The sequence below is a fragment of the Amblyomma americanum genome, chromosome 9, assembly GCF_052857255.1.
Source record: "Amblyomma americanum isolate KBUSLIRL-KWMA chromosome 9, ASM5285725v1, whole genome shotgun sequence".
NCBI classification, from domain to species: Eukaryota; Metazoa; Arthropoda; class Arachnida; order Ixodida; family Ixodidae; genus Amblyomma; species Amblyomma americanum.
In genome coordinates, this window is record NC_135505.1 from 88,372,968 (window position 1) to 88,393,327 (window position 20,360).

The following is a 20,360-nucleotide window of genomic DNA, read 5'->3' on the forward strand; positions in this document are numbered from 1 at the left end:
TTCGACGGATTTTTCTTCCAGGGGCAGAATTCGGTCCTGGACCGATCGGCCTTTCCGCTGGGTATTTCAGCGGAATCTCTGCCGCGGCAGCGGATTCCGCTCGCTCTCGCCGCCGAATGTCCAAGTGTGAACGCGCCATTCGTAGGCTTCAAAAGCGGCCAAATCTGGCCGACTCTGCTTCGCTCGCCGGAAATTTCGTGTAGTGTTTAATGCACCTTGAGTTGGATAAGTGCGCCACGGGAAGCGAGCGACGAGACATGCTTGACAGCAAAAAAAGACAGGCATGCGCAAGGCGCGCTTAAGACAATTTCCGTGAGGCTCCGCGCAGCGCTGTATGGCGGCAGATGGCGCAGCAATGCAGTTTTTCGGCACTCCGCAACGCGCTTGAGATCCCGCAATCTTTTGCTACTGACAGCGCAGAGTGACATCATTTGCTACACGAAGTTCAGGTCCATCATATGGTGTCGTCACTTTCCGCAAACGGCAGCACAAATCAGCGTGAGTAACCGAAATTGCAGCCCCTGTATCAATCAAAGCTTCGACAGGTAGTCCTTCCGCTAAAACAGAAATCATATTGAACGGCCGATCTGGAGGACTTTTAGTGATTTCGCAAAGTGCAGTTTCACCCCCGGAAACTGCATCGCCTAGTTTTCCGAGTGACGGACAGGGAGAGCTGTTGCGGTTCGGAGTGGGGACACGGAACGGCGATATGGAGATGGGGAGCAGCGTCGGGAAACATGGGCCCCACTAGGTGCAGACGAGGGGGGCGGCGGCGGAGAGAATCGGCGAAGCGGGCTGGAAGAAGGCCGACGTTGATAATAGGAAGAAGGTAGCTCACTCTCGAAGGCGGCGTAACCACGGCGCTCGTCCTGAAGGCGTCGACGACAAAAGCGGGAGATATGTCCTCTAATTCCACAGTAGTAGCACAGGGGGCGGGGCGGGGGGCGCCAAGGTGCGTAATAGGATGGCGCAGCTGGAGCAGTCGCCATTGCGTTGATGTGGTTGTATGTCGGGGCCGGTTGAGGCGGGGGGTCAAAGGGAGGGGAAGATGCAGCTACTTGAGCATAGGCCTGTTCTGGGCGGGGAGCAGGAGGTTCAGGTGCGATAGGGTGGGTGAGTGTTGCCAACTCCTCTTTGATGATGTTACGAAGTCCAGCGTCATTAGAAGGCGTGGGAGAATGATCGCACCCGTGGCGGCAGAAAGGGTCGTGGACTTGGAGCTCTTCGCGGATGATCGCTCGAATGAGTGTTCGCAGATCGAGGTCCGCAGAGGTCAAGGCCGTAGCAAGGCCGGGGTGTGCGAGGCGGGGCTGCAAGCGGGAGGACTGCAGCTGGTCGAGGCGTTGGCAGGTGATAATGACTGAATCGACACTTGAAGGATTTTGAGCAATTAGGGTGTTAAAAGCCACAGAATTGATTCCTTTCAGAACATGGTGGACGCGGTCAGTTCCCGGCATGGTGTGACTAAAACGACGGCAAAGGGCAAGTACGTCCTCGATGTAAGACGCATAGGATTCATCAGGACCTTGAAAGCGGGAAGCGAGCTTGGTCTTGGCGACCTCAGTCCGTACAGCCTGGTTGGCAAAGTACTGACGGAATTGCTGTTTGAAGGTGGACCAGTTAGTGGTATGGGGTTCGCGATTGATGAACCAGTTTCTGGCGGCCTCAATGAGGTAGAAAGAAACGTTGAGAAATTTTAAAGCGTCATCCCACTGGCTGTAGGCACTGCAGCGTTCATAGGTGTCGAGCCAGTCATCCACGTCTTCGTCGCGACGACCAGCGAACATCGCTCGGTCGCATTGTCGGAAGGGCGCGGTCGAAGGGGGCGTTGCAGACGAGGCCGAGGTAGAGGGTCCGGCGGGGTCGGGGTTGTCTTCGGTTGGCATGACGATAGTGGGAGGTGCACAACGGCGACCGGAACGCAGCTCTAGTGAGAGGCAGGGTACAAGGCAGCAAGGGGATCGAGTTTCACCTCAACCACTTGTGAAGGAAGGCCAGGCCGAGACAGCAAGACGTCTGTGGAAGGCTAGACCGAGACGGCAAGACGGCCGTGCCTGGTGTTTATTCCAAAAGCGAACCCGGGCGCGTGCCACAGGCGCAGCCACAGGATGATGATGGTATGTACAAGAGAAAGAAGATGATCCCTGGAAGGCTCATAATATAAGTAGTTTTAAAGTTACACTTTAAAACCACATACTACTTTAAACACGATACCATGTAGTAGTCCTAGCAGCTAGTGCACGAACCATACTAGCAAGAAGGGGTTTCTGTGTCAGCGCCGCCGACCACTACGAGAGCATGGTTGTTATTAAGAGATTGGAAAAAAGGCAAGTTTTGCGGTTAATTGAGTAAGCGGAGAAATTGTCAGTTGATTATTTAGAAAGCTGAAAGAACCATAGAAACAAAAAAAAATTCGCGCTAAAACTATGAATAAGCCAGAACTCTATAGATGTGGTTTGTCCATATATATAGCCTTGAATTCTACCCTGGAACCAACCCCCGGTTACGCATTTCTTCGCCTTCGTCATAACCCCCTCCTTCCACGGTAGCCCACCTCCATAGGTTCTTGCCTTTGCAGGCACCTTCCGGTTGGGCATTCCTTTGCTCCCGCCATAACCTCCCAAACCACTGGGGCTCCCCGCCGCCACCTGTCACAGTGATCAGGTGGCAGCTGAATTGAATTCAAATCATATAGTAGCTACCTCTCACGGTGCAATAAATTAAGTAGTTACATTATTACGGCTGACCTTCCTATTCTATAGTAGAATGCAGGACTTTTCGGTTAAAACTACCTTAAAGCAGTTTTAGCCTTAAAAGCGATAACTATCAAAATCAGCACATATGTGATCCTTAGAGATTATTTTGTAACCACAACGATGTTTCGTTGCCGTTTTTTACGAATCGATCCTCTTTAACTGCGGGCGAAGTTTTCCAGCAAAGAAACAAAGTTTAAACGCAGTACACCGCTACCATCGGTCCATACCTTTTCTTCTTTGATAATTTAAAATGTCAATTGCTCACCCCTGGTTCTCCAATCGTTAATTATTATGGAAGGGAAAATTACCAAAAATAATTCATCAGTTCTGCAGCAGCATAATCATGAAACGACAATTGTCCAGCGCAGACCGGCTTGATTTGCGAGAACTTCAACTTCCTGTTTTTCGGTTTACCTGTAACCCGCATATTGTAGCCGCACATTTCCGTACTATGATTTTGTCACTGCAGACGGATCAGCAAATGCACAGTTCTGCGCCAAAAACAACCTATCATCCACAAGGCTATGGCTAGCACAACATTCTGCAGGAAATCAAATCACTAGAGACACCTAATTATAGCGCCATGTTTTTTTGTTTGCAATATGTGAGAGACGTCATTACACGTCGCTAACTTCTCGAAAATCGCCTACCGTCGCTAAATAATTTGTGGTTCAATATCCTCTGTATGCTGATGGGGTTTCGGTTCCAACAGTCGAACGAGGGCTATGACATCACAGTACAGTATAGCTGGCGTGAAGAATGACAAAAATAAACAGCAATACATTCGCCCCTTCTTCTTTCCTTGGGATTCCGGTTCTGGAAGCAAGCTGTCATTAGCGTTGTAGTGAATTACAGTGATGAAGCAGCAATTATGTCACCGCTTTTTTTTGTGCTCGGGTGAGCTACGCTGACCTGAGACGCAATTTCCATTGCTTGGCGGTTCAAAGCGAAACAGAAACAGGCAAGGGAAGAAAATAAATTAAAAACTTTAGAGCCCTTAGGTTAATATCGGGTTGTGATTCACAAATACTACTGACCCACGCACCATTACGAAGAAAATACACAATGAACAATTTGGTGTCTGCGCTGTGCTGCTTCGTGAATTTTTCCACCATTGACTACACAACGTGGTACTGGTGAGCAGGTTATAATATGGTTGAATATATTTATACAGTTATAGAGAGCATTGCCGTGGTCCCAATATCCCTACAATAAATCTGATGCCCTGTTTACATGTCATGACTGGATACCTTGTTGTTAATGAATATTACTTAATATTATTCGTTTGCGAGCACGCAGACGAACTTAATATGTAGGTGTAATTGTACCACAGCAAACACAGGAAACGCCAAGTTCAAATCTGCCTTTGTGCCAAGCTTCCTTAAAACTTTTTTTTCTTTGTTTGAAGGCCTTTCTTAAGCGCTTGGTTTGCAATGAATAACTATGATAATCGTGTAACCCGCCTCGATTCGTGAGGTGCTGGATTCGATCTCCGGTTCCGCAAGGGTTCCGTCGGTTTTGTAATGGGTACAAGATTTCCCTCGGCCTGGTGCTCAGCTTTTGGGGGGTGAAATGCAAGGTAGATGGGTCTTAGACCAAACCGTTGTGTCCACGGGCCAGCGATTTGTTCCGCCGTCAACCAACCCTCAATCCGCTTCATGCGGTAAAAGCCCACTTGTGTCCCAAACCACTTGTATCCCAAATTTTGATGTTTTGGTTAGAATACAAACGAGTCTGGCTCACCAGCACCGTGTCCATTCGGTTGCTCTTTATGGTAATCTACATGAAGACATTTAAGGAGACTAGTACCATGCACAGCATTCACAGTGAACACCATGGTCAGCAGTTTCTTCATTGCGGCCCTTTTATCTCAACCCCTACTTCGCCATGAACGAGTTGCCTGTCGCCGCTATAACGATTTCTATCGTAAAAGCACGCGTGGTAGTCACTGCATCAGCACCTAGAAATTTTAAGGTCATCTGCCTGGTTTCATGCTGGATGCGTTATGACCTTTCAAGCTTTAATCTGTATGGAGAACTGTCCCAAATAGTGAGTGGTGTTTAACACTCAAGCAACATCGCCAGACTCCTCCCGCACGCTTCGGTACAATCTCAGCGCCGATTTCTCTGCATCAGCGCTTCTGTCCATGTCGTCCTCCTTATTTATTGTCGCTTATTCCTTCTGCGCTGGTTCTTCTGAGATCATGGCTTACCAGCTAGCCCAGCAACAAGTGTTTATTTATGTTACGTAATAGCTTATGCGTGCGGTTATACCGGTAACGCACCTCCCACGAATAGACAGACATCGTGTAGTCGGTTGTCGTCACGCCATGAAGAGCGACCAGTTCCACTTGCACGGACTCCAGCTCCTCCACATATCGTGGCCTCCGCTCCTGCTGAAGACGAGGACTCTCTCCTTCCTCATGCCTGCGCATACAGGGGTCATACAGTACATCTACTCTCTTGGAACCAGATTCGAGGGTCAACCATTGTAGAATGCGCTTCAGCAGTACTTTAAAAGGGGCTAGTAGTTGGTCGTTCATTATTAATATAGGGGAGCGCTGAACTTCAGAACAGACAAAACAGACGATACACCCGTCTGTGGCTTTGACCAAAAAATAAAAACTGTTTTTAACAGCTTAATGTGCTTAAGCATGACCTGTGCGAAAAGGTCGAGCCACTTCCGAATGGAATCATGCTTGCTTAGTGTTTTTGATGGTTTCTTGATTTTTTTTTCTGCGTTTTCTTTTGCTCCATGATTAGGTGCGTATAAATATGAGCGCCTTCGAAAATAAACTCAGTTGATAGCCTGTGCTCGGAGTCTCGTATTGTATCGTCTGTTTTGTCCGTTCTTAAGACAATAAAGAATGGCGCTTGCTTAGCTGTCGAATCTTTTTCTTTGTTCGTTTGCCCGGCAGGGCCAACCGAGAAGATAACATCCAGAGCTGATATTTACGTAAAAAAGCATAGAAAATAAATATAGAGTGTGACCAAGAACAAAAAGAAGGAAGCTAGAATGAAATAAAAGACCAAGGCACATAAAAAACTCGGTCAAGGTAGAGCGTATTGAAATCAAGCGCTATAAGTCTGAACGAGACAATGCAGCTTGGTAACATTGCGAACCAGATTTATGGCCCAAAATTATTCACTAACACTATGCTCAAACAGGAGCGTCTCATAGTAAAAACGTGAAGCAAAACGGCTTGGACTTTGAAAAATGGAAGTCACGTCCTACTACAAACTTCGAAGTTTAAACTTATTAACTTTCTGGACTCGCAAAGATATAAGACGTCATTTACCCGATGAGAGCAAAAATTACGCCATTTGCTCACGATGAGGGCTGTGGCCGGCAAGCGGCTAAAATTACTCCTGCTTTCCGAATAGTGAATAAACATTTCTCATTGCATGAAGTTCAGTTAGTCTCACCTCTTGGGAGTACATGACACTTAGCAAAAAAGTGCTATCAGCCGGTTGGTGAAGTGACTGGTTGATAGAATTGTGAAACAGACACCCAGAAAACAGCCTACAGTGAGTGGCAAATATTCCTAATATGATTCATTTTCGTCAATGCTGGCAACATATTAGGACTACATAATGCAGAACGCAGTTCCTAATACTACAGTCCATATCAGGCTTGATTTATCGCAATATGACACGAGTCACATTTAGAGGCTATACACTCCAATTAGGTACCACAAAATAATAGATAGTGGCCTGTTGTGCGATGACGGCAACGCTGAATCGTTTCTCTACAAAGGAACAATGATGTGATTACCTTTCATTGATGAGCGATTATTCAGGGTCTAGCAAAAAAAGGACGCTACAGTGGTGCACACGCCAATCTGGCGACATGATGCAGCGGACCTTAGCATATTGTTTCTAATTGCGTCGTTTACTTGAAATAATATGGGCAGTTCCGTATAGATTAAATTCATTAAATTTTGAAGTATTCTCAGGAATTGAATTTCCATGCTTCTTTTTTCCCCTTCATTTGTTCACTCTGCTATTATGCTGACAACTGTCATTATTCCACAGCTTCATTTCACACTACCGACGTTGCGCGTTGCGCCGTTGCTTTATTGAGACGTCTATTGTTTTTTTAGTTTCCTAACCACTTAGAAAAAGATCAGTCGTGGTCAATAAAAACCTACAGCCTGTTTCTACATGTTAATTACACTAGAAACCTACCTTTGGCTATGTAAACACAGACGAAAAAGGAGCAAAAAAATGGATGCACTGGGAACAGATTTTTCGCAATGTGTTCCCAGGAATCTGCATTAATTGATGATACTTTTCTACTAACAACAGAATTCATTGCAATTACAAGAGAAATATACTACAGAAAACTTCCAGTATAACCAAAAAAAAAAGAACACTAAATTGGAGGTTGTGACAAGACATTTTCTGGTGTTCTTACAGGGTGCTGTCGTTTTTATCGACCGACAACTGACAAAACACCAGAATCATGAGTACAAAGCATGAAGTTGTCCGAGGTCAAAATTTCAAAGAACTATGAAATTTAGTTTCATTTCTGGAGGCTTCAGTTTCGTTAGTGAGTCATTCATAGCATTTCGTATTCTCGGAAACAGTACAATTGCAAAAACAGCCGAGTGAGGCGCGCAAGCTGTTAATGGTATTGTTGCTATCAGCAGTGAACTGTTATAATAAACGGTGACTTCCGAGCAACAGCTGAAAGGTCGAGCTAAAAGCTTTTCTAAAAAATAAAAACAGACAACAGCTCTCATTCTGTGTGCGAAAGGAGATGATTTCGGTTGCCATTCGAGTCAGCGTTCCTACTTCCTTGTTTTTCTTCAGCCTATCTAAACTCGGCCATGTTCCGAATTGGCTAGTGATATTAAAGTCAACATGAAGCAAAATTCTTGGGCAACGTAATGGCGGACATCTTTATCCGTTTCGCAATGCAGCTTCATTTCTAGTTACACCGAGCAATTCTGCACACAAACATTTTTGATCAGGAAACCTTTCATGAACGCAATTTTTTTCATACAAAGTAAGATTTTGCGATAACAATTAATACATCCGCAGATCATCCGACGGCAGTTTTACAGTTTTTTTTATTCACGTTTTTACTATCGTCAAAAGCGCTAACCTTGGTTTTATATGGCAGTCATAGCTATTAGATGTGATCTCTAGAAAAAGTTTAAAAGAAAGATTTTGCTACATATCAGAAGATTGGGCCATCACCTTAACTGTTTGTATAATAGTGTCTTAGAATTTTTGAATTTTCAAGTTTTTTTCCCGAGAAAGCTGGACGCTAAGTGATGGCCTCGTGAGACTAAGGGTATCTGCCTTTTGCCTCATCAGCCGCGACCACATTCGTAGCTGAATAAAGGATTGCGTCACATTGAGCTCACCTGGACAGCCAGTGCGGCACCCTTATGCCCAGAGCTTCCCGCGCAACCTGGAACAGCTCCTGGGTCACTTCACGAGCGTCTTGCAGCTTGGCGTCCAGGAGAGCGGTGGCTGCCTTCGCGCTCTCTTGTCTGAACAACCCCTCGTGGATCTCGACGCAGGCTAACTTGCGGGCACTTTCGCCACCGTCAAGCAGATCCCAGAGGGCGGTAGCATTCTACGGTGAGAGAAAGAAAAAGTTCTACAAATAAATACAAAGCGAAAATATTATTTGGGCCTCCTATGTTGCTTTAAGGAGAGACGCAGGTCTTGAAATAAACATTTTTTTTATAATTACAGACAACGTAATGTATTATGTGTGTGTATGTGGTTTTCTTCTTGTTTTAAAAAAATATAATAAGATTCAGCCTATTTCAATTTGCTTCCACCTGAAGCGTAATTAGTTAAGTTCTTAGGGGCCGTTAAGAAATTTTCTTATCTTTCGCTTTGGACTGAAATGTAACGGTAGCCAAGGGCCTACCATATTGAGATATGTTATTTGTATTGTTGTTGAAGTTAATCATCACATACAAAATATTAAGTTTTCCGCCAGCATCATAATTATATGCTATACATAGGTGACATTTTGGTTCACAAAATTTCAAATGTTTGACCCACCCCCCAAAAAGATAGCATAGCTGCCCAGTTTAGTTCCTTCTAAATTCAACGGTATGATATTAATTGAAATTGCACCAGAAAAACGTAATAAAAACTTTCGTAAGACAAGTCTTGTTGGCAAAAAAGGTGATACTGAAAAAATCTCAATTGAAGTGCGCGCGGCAGCCATTCGGAGGCTTTTGTAGACGCCTGAAAAAACAGAGGGATGCGGACGTTCCGGAGATATTTCACAGTAGTGACGAATGCCATATAGCGGGGAAGAGGCCCAGCCTTCAAACAAAACCGAGATGGCGGCCATCTGGGACGCGTTCGTAAGAAGCGACGGGCACGAATTGTTCACGCATTTCGCTCCCAAATCGCCATTCTCAGGCTTTGTAGGTGCGAAATATAAAGATTTAAGTATTTGGAGGTCGAATTTAGGCCTTGAATTTTTTTCATGCAGGAGCTTAAGAGTGCAGTTATTTGCATATTCCATTTTCGCAAAATCAAAATTTTCGCATTTTAGTGCATTTATTTGCATATTTCATTTTTACAAAATCTAAATTTTCGCAATTCAGTGTATTTATTTGCGCATCCTATTTTTGCAAAATGAAAATTTTTGTATTTCTTTTTTCATTCTATCAACACCCGCATCTCCTTAAGTGGTTTGGTTGAGGCCCGAGTTCGGCGCGTTAAGGAGGTCACCCGAAATGTGGTAATCTGTGCTACGAAGAGCAACCCAGCAATCTGAGGAATACAAAACTAACCTTAGAAGAGGGCAAGCAATGGGCTTGAAACGGAATACACTAAGTGAGGCGTATACCAGGGTATTGTCTATTTGTCGTGTCAGGATAAGCGCTACATACTACACAGCATGGAGTGACCAGAACGGTTGTGTATGTGGTTCTTTGGGGGACTCAAATACGGAACCATTCTGGGCTTGTCTCATGGATGTAGATTACGTGCGTGACCTGAAGAATGCCAACGGTGCTGCACATCCTCTCTTGTCTAAACGCAGACGACGAGAAAAACTGGAGCGGAAGCACGCGGCGTTGTCGAGTGCTCCCATGTCCTGAAAATTTTTTTGTTAGCTTTTTCTTGCTTTGTAAGAGCGTTGCAGAAGGCGAGCTCCAAATATAGGCGATGTGGTAGGGGCGGCTACTCCCTGTAATGTTAAACGGTAAGTACGTGCATTTAACAGCCGTACCCTACTGAAAAATGTATATAGGTTTGAACGGATCAGCAAATAGGATTATGACACATTTGGTTTGGCTTTAAAGGATGAACGTCCGAAAGCGGCTCAGTCTATGAGGGACGCCGTAGTGGAGGGCTCCGGATAATTTCGACCACCTGGGGTTCTTAACGGGCACTAACAATGCACAGTACACGGAATTTTCACATTTTTCCTCCATCTAAGTGCTACCGTAGTGGGCGGGTTCGAACCCACGACTTGCATGCACTGTGTGATGTAAGTGCACAGTAATTAACCACGGGTAATGGTAGTTATACGGAGCCCTCCACTAAGGAGTCACTGAAAGGCTGAATCGCTTTGGAAGCTTCATCCTATAATGTAAAACGAAATGTGCCATAATCCTATTTGTCTCCTATTCAAACCTGTACACATTTTTCAATAGGGTATGAGGCGGAGACACAGCAGCTCTGGCGTGCATTTCGACTGCGTTGCTACCTCGCTTTCCTTAAGAGCCAAAGGCGAAGCTATTTCAAATACCTGCGACAAGCGGCATCAACTTACTGTGTGCCGATTTCGTATGCGCAGACGCAGCGGTTTCTGCTTACAGGGCCGAGTGATTAGATTCCTAACGGTCGCGTATTCAGGATTATGTTTCGTAAGCAGACAATGAATGTCGTCGAGCGTGAACCTCCACTCGGTACTTGCCTGCCCGACGAAAAGAGGTGCGAAGAAGAACTCGTTCCAGAGCTTTTGATATCGTCGGACATCATCTTCATCGGCACTGAAGAGCTCCATCAGGTGGCAGCGTGCCGAAGCAGCTAACCAACTGCAGAAGTGGTCTGCCTGCTCGACCTTCATAGTATGGCGCAGGTCTGAGCGTCCAAATTCTAAGACGGTAAAGTTGAACTTCTCGCTAAATCTGAAAGTCAAAAGAGTAAAATAGTTCACTTCTTTACATTTTATATAAGTGACCGAGGAACCGACGTTCAAACTGACGTTCAGGAATGGACGTTGAACAAAGCGTCGGATAATAATAACTAGCAATGGACTGCAAAGCAGAAAGGCGGGACAAGTAAGAAGCAGAGAAACAAGTTCTTTCTTCTGTGCAGCCATTTTCTTACAAATGTGCAATTCTAATGTTCGAGGTGGGTTTGTCAACTTTAAAATTTGATTTCTCGTCCCCTTAATTCTTTCACTGCTCTATCTGTCAGTGCGGGGATTGTAAGCAGCATGTATCAAAGGCGCTTTGCGCTAGGTAACGTTTCGCCTGGTTGGAGAGGAAATTCACAGAATGCTTGGTGGTCACCAGCTTTATAGAGTGTTCAGCTAAAAAAAGGGGAGGGGGGGGGGGCGGGGGGCACTGGAGCAGAGACAAAAACAGGATTTTGAGCATCAATTTTAGTTCTGAGGCCACTGTGGAATATTGCAATGAACTGGCATAGAAACATTGAAGCTAATGGTCCATTGTTCCGATCCGAAGCAAAATAATTTTCAAAATCTGTATTTCGATCGCATCGTGTGCTTAGGACTGCCATAAGAACCAATGGGCAGCGTTTATGACAATAGCAAAAACGTAGACAAGAAGAAAATGCTAGCCTGCCGAGGGGAAATCTGCAGAAAAATCTGTCAGAGTGAAATCTTTCGATATATGAGCAAATTGATTTCGCCGAGAATTTCCCGCTGAAAATTTTGCCTCTTCAGAATTTTTGCGCATGGAACAGAGGTAGTAAAAAAAGTTCCAGAAAAGCTCCGCTGAGAAGCTGAAAATATAAGTATGTTTTTTTTTCTTTACCGTGCGAGGGAAAAAATGTGTCAATGGGCATATGCGCACGCTAAACTAATAAGTGTATTTTTGTTAGAAACATCTCTTTGATCATATTTACAATTACATGCGAACAGATCAATTTCCAAGAATAACTAGCATTCGCACAACCCCCGGTTGTATCAAGCGCAACGTGTAAATTTAAATCACACAGCAAAATGGTGAACGAATGACGTAGCAGCTGATATTTTCGAGTAGTTGCAAACATGACTAATGAGACATCTAATTGAGGCAATTGTAGTACGTGTTGTGGAAAGCTCTGCATTTGTGTCCGGAAGTAGGCGCACTTAAGGCGTGGTCGTGGCATCCAGGTGGCCCTTTTTTGGACATGACAGCCAAGTCGCTATGGTCACTTGGAGTACCTATGCCCAGTTCAGGCGATCGTGACAATCTAAAGGAACTATGCCGGCCGGTTTGCGGCCCTATCGGGAATGTAGCCTTCATGCCCTAGTTCCTTCTGTAATTTTACAAAGCGCTGTTTGCATACAAGACAAGTTCTTACGAATGTAGCATGTTTGTTAGATTAGTGAGAGTAATAATAAGTCATATTTTCTTCTTTGTTAGGTTATGCTGCTCATGTGTTTGCGTTTTGCATATTCACTGACAGTCTCCAGAAGTAGCATTTCGCTCTGTGACCTACTAAATCATTATAAATTATGCATGGTACCGATCCAGATTAAATAAAAAAGAAGGGAATTAAAGCATTGCAATATGGCCACATGATCAACGGTGAACAGCTGATAGGCGACATTTCAGGGTAGTCGAACAGGGCAAAGTGATAGGCAGGTTTGCCGGCGCCGGAAAAGATACTGGGAGTCTCTTTTATTCTCATTTCTTGCCTTCCATTTGTTTTTGTTTTTATGATAGCCTTGCTCTTATTGCGTATCTATCATTCTAGGTGCATTTTTATGCATTATTAGCTTTAAACTTTTAGATATTTATTTTGTTTCACTGAATAGTATTTGACCCCAGCAGTAGTTGTCGCGAGAAAATATTTCGCACTACTATTCATTATTTATTGCTTCTTGTTCCTCAAACGTCAACGGAAAGTATGGTCACTGAACTTACCGTCCCATTCGATTGAAAAGCTCCTCAACAGTGCTGACACTAGCGCCCTCAAGAAGTTTATCAGCCACCTTGAGCGGCAAGCTTGGATATCGAGCTGGGCACTCCTCTTGATTCCTTGGTCTGGGCGTGCCGAAATCACTGTTTGGTAACAATTCTCAAATCACTGTTTGGTAACAATTCGCAACAGGAAAAACACCCATTCAGAATTTTCTCATTGTAAACTGCCCGTGAAAACTAGCAGGGCAAAGCCACCCTTGAAATTTTACAGTAGTACAAACACAAGTATCCTTGAAGATATTCCAGTTATGACTAGATATCAGAGGATGTGTAGGAATAATACCAACGTATATATGCGACCTGTTTCTTTTTTTTACCGCAACGACATAGGGCCACCAATAAGGGCCGCACAAAATCGGTAATATGCGAATGAAAGAAAGGTTGTATTGCACAGATAAAGCGCACAGTGCAAATAATGATTGAGTCACCATTAGATGTACTAGCTTTTAGTCTTATATCAAAGATGAGGTGTGTTGACGCATGTTGAAATCAACGTGCAAGTTCTGCAGGCTCCAAAATTTTTCATCTTGGTGATGTCAGTGCGCTTCTACTAGGCCCTCCACACCTAAAATATTAGTTTATCTTCACCAAGAGGAGCGCAGCTCCAAAGGGCCTGCAGTCGAATTTAGTGCATAATGCTTAAGTTCCTGCCAATAATGCTATTACGCTTTCCACACGTAATTTAACTAAGTGGTGATCGCCTTCCTGCTAGAAGTTACCATAAACTAAAGGACGACAAAAAAAAAGAAAGTTTTCACTGTTCCCGGAAACGTGATTTCGAGCACTTGATTGTTAAAGATCCCCAGGTGGTCGAAATTATTCCGGAGCCCTCCACTACGGCACCTCATTCTTCCTTTCTTTCACTCCCTCCTTTATCCCTTCCCTTACGGCGTGGCTCAGGTGTCCAATGATATATGAGACAGATACTGCGCCATTTCCTTTCCTCAAAAACCAATTATCATTATTATTATTATTATTACTAGATTGTTCCACAGCGGTTTGAAGTATGCTGGAAATATGCTGACGCGGACTGCCCAATTGTTAGAATTGAAGTATACTTTCGACTAATTTCATATTTACGAAAGCACACTTTAAATACATTGCCAACACGCCAATGCGATTTCCCGAAACACGATTTCAAGCCCCAGGTTGTTCAACGTTAGCTTGCAGTGTGCTGCAAATATGTTTACGCGGACAGCCCATTGCTTATATTTGAAGTATACTTTGGACGAATTAATTCAGTATTTACGAATGCACACATAAATATATTGCCAATAAGTCATTTCTCAAAACGCGATTTCGAGCACTAACTGTTAAACGGCAGCTTGAACTGTGATGCAATTCTTTTACGCTGACAGCTCATTCATTACAAATCAATATACTTTGGACAAATTAACTTCGTATTTATGAAAGTACACTTGAAATACTATGCCAACAAGTCATTTCCCAAAACGCAATTTCGACCACTAACTGTTCAAGGGCAGCTTGAACTGTGATGCAAATTTTTTACGCTGACAGCTCATTCGTTACAAACCAAGTATACTTTGGACAAATAAACATCGTATTTATGAAAGTACACTTGAAATATATTGCCAGCATGTCATTTCCGAAAACACGATTTCGAGCACTAGCTGTTCAAAGGCAGCTTGAACTGTGATGCAAATGTGCTTACGCGCACAGCTCATTCGCTAGAATTGAAGTATACTTTGGACGAATTAATGTCGTATTCGTGAAAGTAGACTTTCAATACATTGCCAACACTCAAAGGCCATTTTCCATTGGATTGTTTTACGCCAGCTAAAAGTGTGCTTCAAATATGTTTAAAAGGACTGCCCGTTTGTTAAACTTGAAGTTTACTTCAGACGTATTAATTTGATATTTATGAAAGTACACATTTAATACATTGACAAGGTACTAAAAGCGCATACATATTTTTTCACGTATTTTAAATGTGCTCAGCAAGCTTTAAGTTACGTCTTTTTGGAAAATTTTAAGAATATATTTCAGATACCAAGCATAAAATTTAAGGAACATATTTTCGGCCTATTCTTAGTGCATTCATGGATACAAAATATGTTTAAAATGCATTACAAATATCCCGCCGTATATTCCAAACGTTTTAGATTTTGCTACGGTTGTAGAGTAAAATTTAAATATAGTAAGCGCTCAAGGGGCTGCATGCGAGGTTTCTAAAAGCCAGGAGTGGTAGATTGGCCACTTGAAGAGTGTTGAACTTGTAGAAGGAAAAGCCACTCACTCTTTATTAGAGTGGATATCGCATTCTCGGCCCAACGGTCGTCAGTGCGCATAATTCTGATATCAACCCGTAGAACGTTAGATTTCTTGGTGTAAGACCTCTCCTAACTGGTGCTACTTGTACTGACCATACGATCCCGCTCTATAAAGCCACTATTCGTTTCCCATTGACACAAAGTTGTTTTCGCGCAGAAAAAAATCGAAACAAAGGAAGAAAGACAGCTACCGGACACATAAACAGCTGCTTCCTCATCACGCACATTAAAATCCTCTTAAAAAGATTTTAATCAATGCGTGCTTCCAGAAAGCGCCCATAAAATCTTACGGGCACCTACTTGGGAAGAGGTCCGCCGCGCAATCCTTAATGGTATCAGACGCGCCTACCCTAAGAACACGCAGGTGAATGTTACTGAATGTTCGCTAAATTATAAGCAGTAGTATTAATTCTGTTGCCACGTAGGGGACACAAAAAACATCAAGCAACAACAGTGGCCATTCTCCAGGAACAAATTCTGCACTGCAGGAAACAGGCTGCCTTACAAGCGCGAGCTAAAATCGGCTTTGACTTATCAGCTAATTCTCTAGAAAGAGAGAGAGAGAGATGAAAGTCGCATGCACGTAGGAATGTTTTCATATAATTGTATGCAGTGCTGAAAACATTTTCAATGGCAACAGCTGTCAGTGGATGACAAATATTTAGATCCAGCAGGGCTGGGCTTTACCTTGAAATTCAAAGAACATAATTATAAGAGCCTAAAATTAACACAAGACCATTGCTATGTACGAGGTTGCCCATTAGCGTCTGAGAAGTGCATTCCGTCCACAAAAAAAAAGATGGAATGCTTAACCAAGAGGTCAGTGATCACAGCCTCAAGGCTTATGAAACACGTAGGTAATCCATCGGTTAGCACGCCACTTTTTTGCTTTTAGAGCAGCAGCTGCCTTTCTCGTCGGTATCTGCAACGAAATATTAGCATCGTTTTTTTTTCTGGGCCTATCTACATGAGCTGCGCATCATTTATGTCATATGGATCGCAAATTACCTATTTAAAGGCACCTGAAAGTGAGCGCTCTTTTTCCTCTATTTCTCCTTCCGTTCTCGTCGTTTGTGCTGTGTAAATTTCCGTTTTTAAGGCACCGACTTATGAGAAAGGAAGGTTGATTTACGCACACCAGAGGGCTTAGAAGCAAAACGAATGTTTGCTTTTCTTCAGAGACAACGATTATTTTCTTTCTCTCTGCAACTACAGCCACTCAATAGTACGGTGGAGGCATCTAAATCGTAAGAATAACTGCTGTCTCTTTCCAAAGAGGGCGCCAGAAGTGTACTTTATTTCCCGCCGCAGTGTTGCCACTCCAGTAGCATAGAGATTAAGCAGTACAGTTTTGTCCAATCCCCGACACACTGAGAAAGCTAGCCTGAGAAATCACAGTAACCACAATTTGGCGTCCGCTCCAGCCTTTCCGTCACAGAGACCGTTTATGTAAAGGGTGATGAAATGAAGCTTTCAAGCACTGAAATTTTTTTTGAAAGTGAAAGCTTTTACCGCTCTCCTCCGTAGCTTCTTCGCCGTGTTGGCGAGTTTTACCTTCAACCGAGGAGAAGCTAGAGAAACTACGTGACAGCTATACCGTCCCTCAGCCGTCGCCGCCGCCGCCGCCGCCGCCGAAACCGAACGCTCGCCTCTGCCTACTCACGTGAAAACCATGACGTCACTCAACCGTAGCTACGACGGGGTCGTGCGCTCGCTCTGTCTAGATAGCCTCCGCTGCATCTCAGTCGGCGCGAACGTATTGCAACAGCTCTCGACAATTTCACGGCAGCAGTCGTCATGGATGATCCAGGCGAGACGTCTAGAGAACTGTCTTCGTCTCAGGGGTTGCAAGACGACAGGCCGAATCCGATCATTCAGTCGACGTTGCTAGCCGAGAGGCTGCCGCACAGAGACGAAGAAAGTAACCAAAGTTAAAGCTTAAAGTTAAGCCTGGTAAACCTTGGCTAAATGTCAGTCATTGCCACCAAAAAACAACCAAGTCTAGCCAAGCTTTGCCAGGATTAACTTTGAAGCTTTCGCTTTGGTTACTCCGGTTTAGCCGAGTTAAACCTTTGCCTATTTTTTTTTGTTTAAAGGGCAAGCGACCAGTGCTGGAGAAAAGCAGTTTTTGCACGGAGGATAGTACCCCTAAAAAACACAAAGCGAGGGAACCATTGTCATTGTCAAACTGAAGTTCCACATATATTAACAATTTTTTCATGAATTCAGTCAGTGTGCTTCCTTATACGAAAACTTACAGGTGTGCTTATTTGTAGAATACTGCATTCTCCAGAACTCTCTTATCATGTCCGTGCTTTTGGATAACTATAGACCTGACCTCTAACTCTGTCCGCGTGGTTGCACCTACGGGGTTTCGGCCCACAGAAAATTCCTTCTCTGGAAGAAACAACTCTTTGTGCCACATCTCATCTTGCGGGAATGTGGAACGACATATTATGCTGACCATTTCTCTCATTTTCTTTTGGGATTACAAAATCGGAGAAACGCCATGAGAAACTGCAATGTCACGCAAAATTGGAGCCCAGACCTGATCGGACCCGTCTTGCGTTCATAATTAGGTTCGAGTGGGGCAAAATACTACACAAGGTTTTTGATAGTCGGTATTATTTTCTTTGCATAAGTATCAAAAAATAAATGTAGCCTAATAATTCCCAACCGTCCTAGCATCCCGCCCACCATGTTTCAAAAGGCAGCTGAATAGAAACAGAGTAAGGCTTAACGAAATTGAAACTTTAAATGTCGCAATTTGCCCCACTTAATGGGGCACAAAGAGAAGCCCTCCAATATCACCATGTTACTTATCTTTACTGTGAATGCACACAAAGTTGCCTCCATGCACATTTGAACAATTTTTGTAGGCCATTCAAATGATGCTGTACTAAAACGAAATCAACAGTTTTCTTCCATAGCGCACGACAGTGTACGCAGATCTACCGCAGCGTTCTGCGTGTAGCCCGGCTACGCGATGCATTTGAATTACCTGCCTTCATCGCAACTTGCGATTTGGATCAATTTTTAGCGCATGAGTATGAAGTATTTAATATGATTGTAGGCCAGACCAAATAGAGCTTAATGCATTATCAGAATGTGGTGTACAAAGATCTGATCGTGCCCGCTGGACAGTTACACAGTTTCTGCTTTTCATATTCCTCCATTGTCTCTGTTCGGCTGTGGGCGCCTTTCGTAACAACAAAGCGCTTCATGGCATCGGCGCTCCTTGCTACTTTTCAGAGCCTTCTTCATGTTTTCTGAACGCTTCTCGGCAATGATTTTTTTACTTCGTACGTTGGGCCTATCCTGGAGATCATAAAAACACGGGTAGGGCATGAAATCAACTAATTAAATGTTCTTTAGTCACCTCAGAACATGAGAACAACGCGTTTTGCCCCACATGAGACCTCCTACAACAAGTATTTTAATTTATCGGAAGAACGAAAATTCAGAAACTTTGCATAGCATAAGAAGAAGAACCAATTGTAGTAACTAATTACTAATCACTTGCGTAAACATAGGACGCTGGTGGTGATTGAACTGTGGAGGATTAAAAAAATCTGGCCAGCAAAATTTCTACCACTTTGTCGTTCACCAAGACTCACTCGCAAGTTTATTTCTCTGCTTACATGGATTCAATCTGGTCAAACTTTAACACAGTCGCAGTAGATAGCTCGCAGCTCATAGCACATAAACATCATGCTAAAATCATAGCTTAATTAAATGTTTGTGGCCGCTAATTAATAAAACCTCAGACTTTTCTACATGCAACCTTTGACCCCACTCTCTCCTGCAGGAGTTGGATCACAAAATCCGAGCCGAACATGTAAAAAGCTGTCCCATAAAAATTCAGCCGTTTTGAAAAACCAAGTCATACGACAGGGTCTTTGTCTCCAAGTTCCTAATTCAACGTTTCCCACTTAGTGCAGTTGCTTAAGAACCCGCTAATATAATTTATGTTCATTAGGAGATTGGCGGCAACAATTACCCTCTCAGCGTCTCCCTCCGCCTGGTCGTATAAGCTATCTGCTGGAATGGCATTCGCGTTTTGTTGACAAAGCCATGAAATCGTCGTTTCGAATACTAATGTTTTCCTCTTTTTGCCCCTTTATTACGGTAGCAAGAATACGTGTGTGAAATCAACAAGGTGCTTACCAGTCAAGGGCGAAGGCCGCAGCGTCAGTGTCTCCTTCAACGCACTTCGAGAGCATCCCGACGTCATCGTTCACTCCAGATTCCTCAAAGTCACTGGAGTCCATTTGTGACACGGCGTAATCGGCGACCAGCTCCATTAGCTTCTCGGCGGCCTGCTTGAACAGCGACACCCCTTCCATTCCCCAGCACACGTGGCCGTAGAAGTCCTGACATGCCGGCGGTGGCACAGCCGAGGGGTTGTCCCATCTCGGTAAATTTCCAAACCAGTGGCAACTTGAGGTAGTGCACTGCACCGATGGCGTGACTTCGGCTGCCATAACCTCTGCCTGCAAGCAAGTTTTGGAACGAGTTAATGCGCATCCCAAACAGCACTTCAGAGGCCATTCACACTATAAATCAGGAAATGTATTCTGGTGCTCTGGTGGATGAATTGCGGCCATTTTTATGTAGATATTGTTCCGTTAACGTAGGGAAGAATCCAAATGGAAGTTTGCCAGGATAGCAGTAGAAAGTAATCGTTCTTTTCAAGCATTCACGGTATACATTGACACACAGTCTCATTGCATACGTTGTCGCTGAACTGGAAGCATAGGACATCCGTGTCATCCAAGGAATGCGGGAGGAGTAGGAATATGAAGAAGAATAAGAAGTAGTAGCAGAAAAACAAGAATTACCAGAGGTTGGAGGAGGAATCAATGGAGACACATTTTTGCACTACAGGCAGCTATTGTGTCGCCTGCGTATGGAGAATTTTAGTAATGACAAGAACTGTGACTAGATCACACCCCCATTATCTTCATCGTCCCCAAGCCTACGTTCTTATTTAAGCTGTGCTAGGAGACCAGAAATTCAAGATAACTAAGGTGGCGCCATCAACGTCCCCCAATTGCGACCTGCGGGGTCATTGGGTATTCCTTTTTCTGTGCAGGTCAGATCATACGCTTTGTAATGGCATTGCGGACGCCTCGTTCATCCGTCTTCCATGATGTGACAAACTGT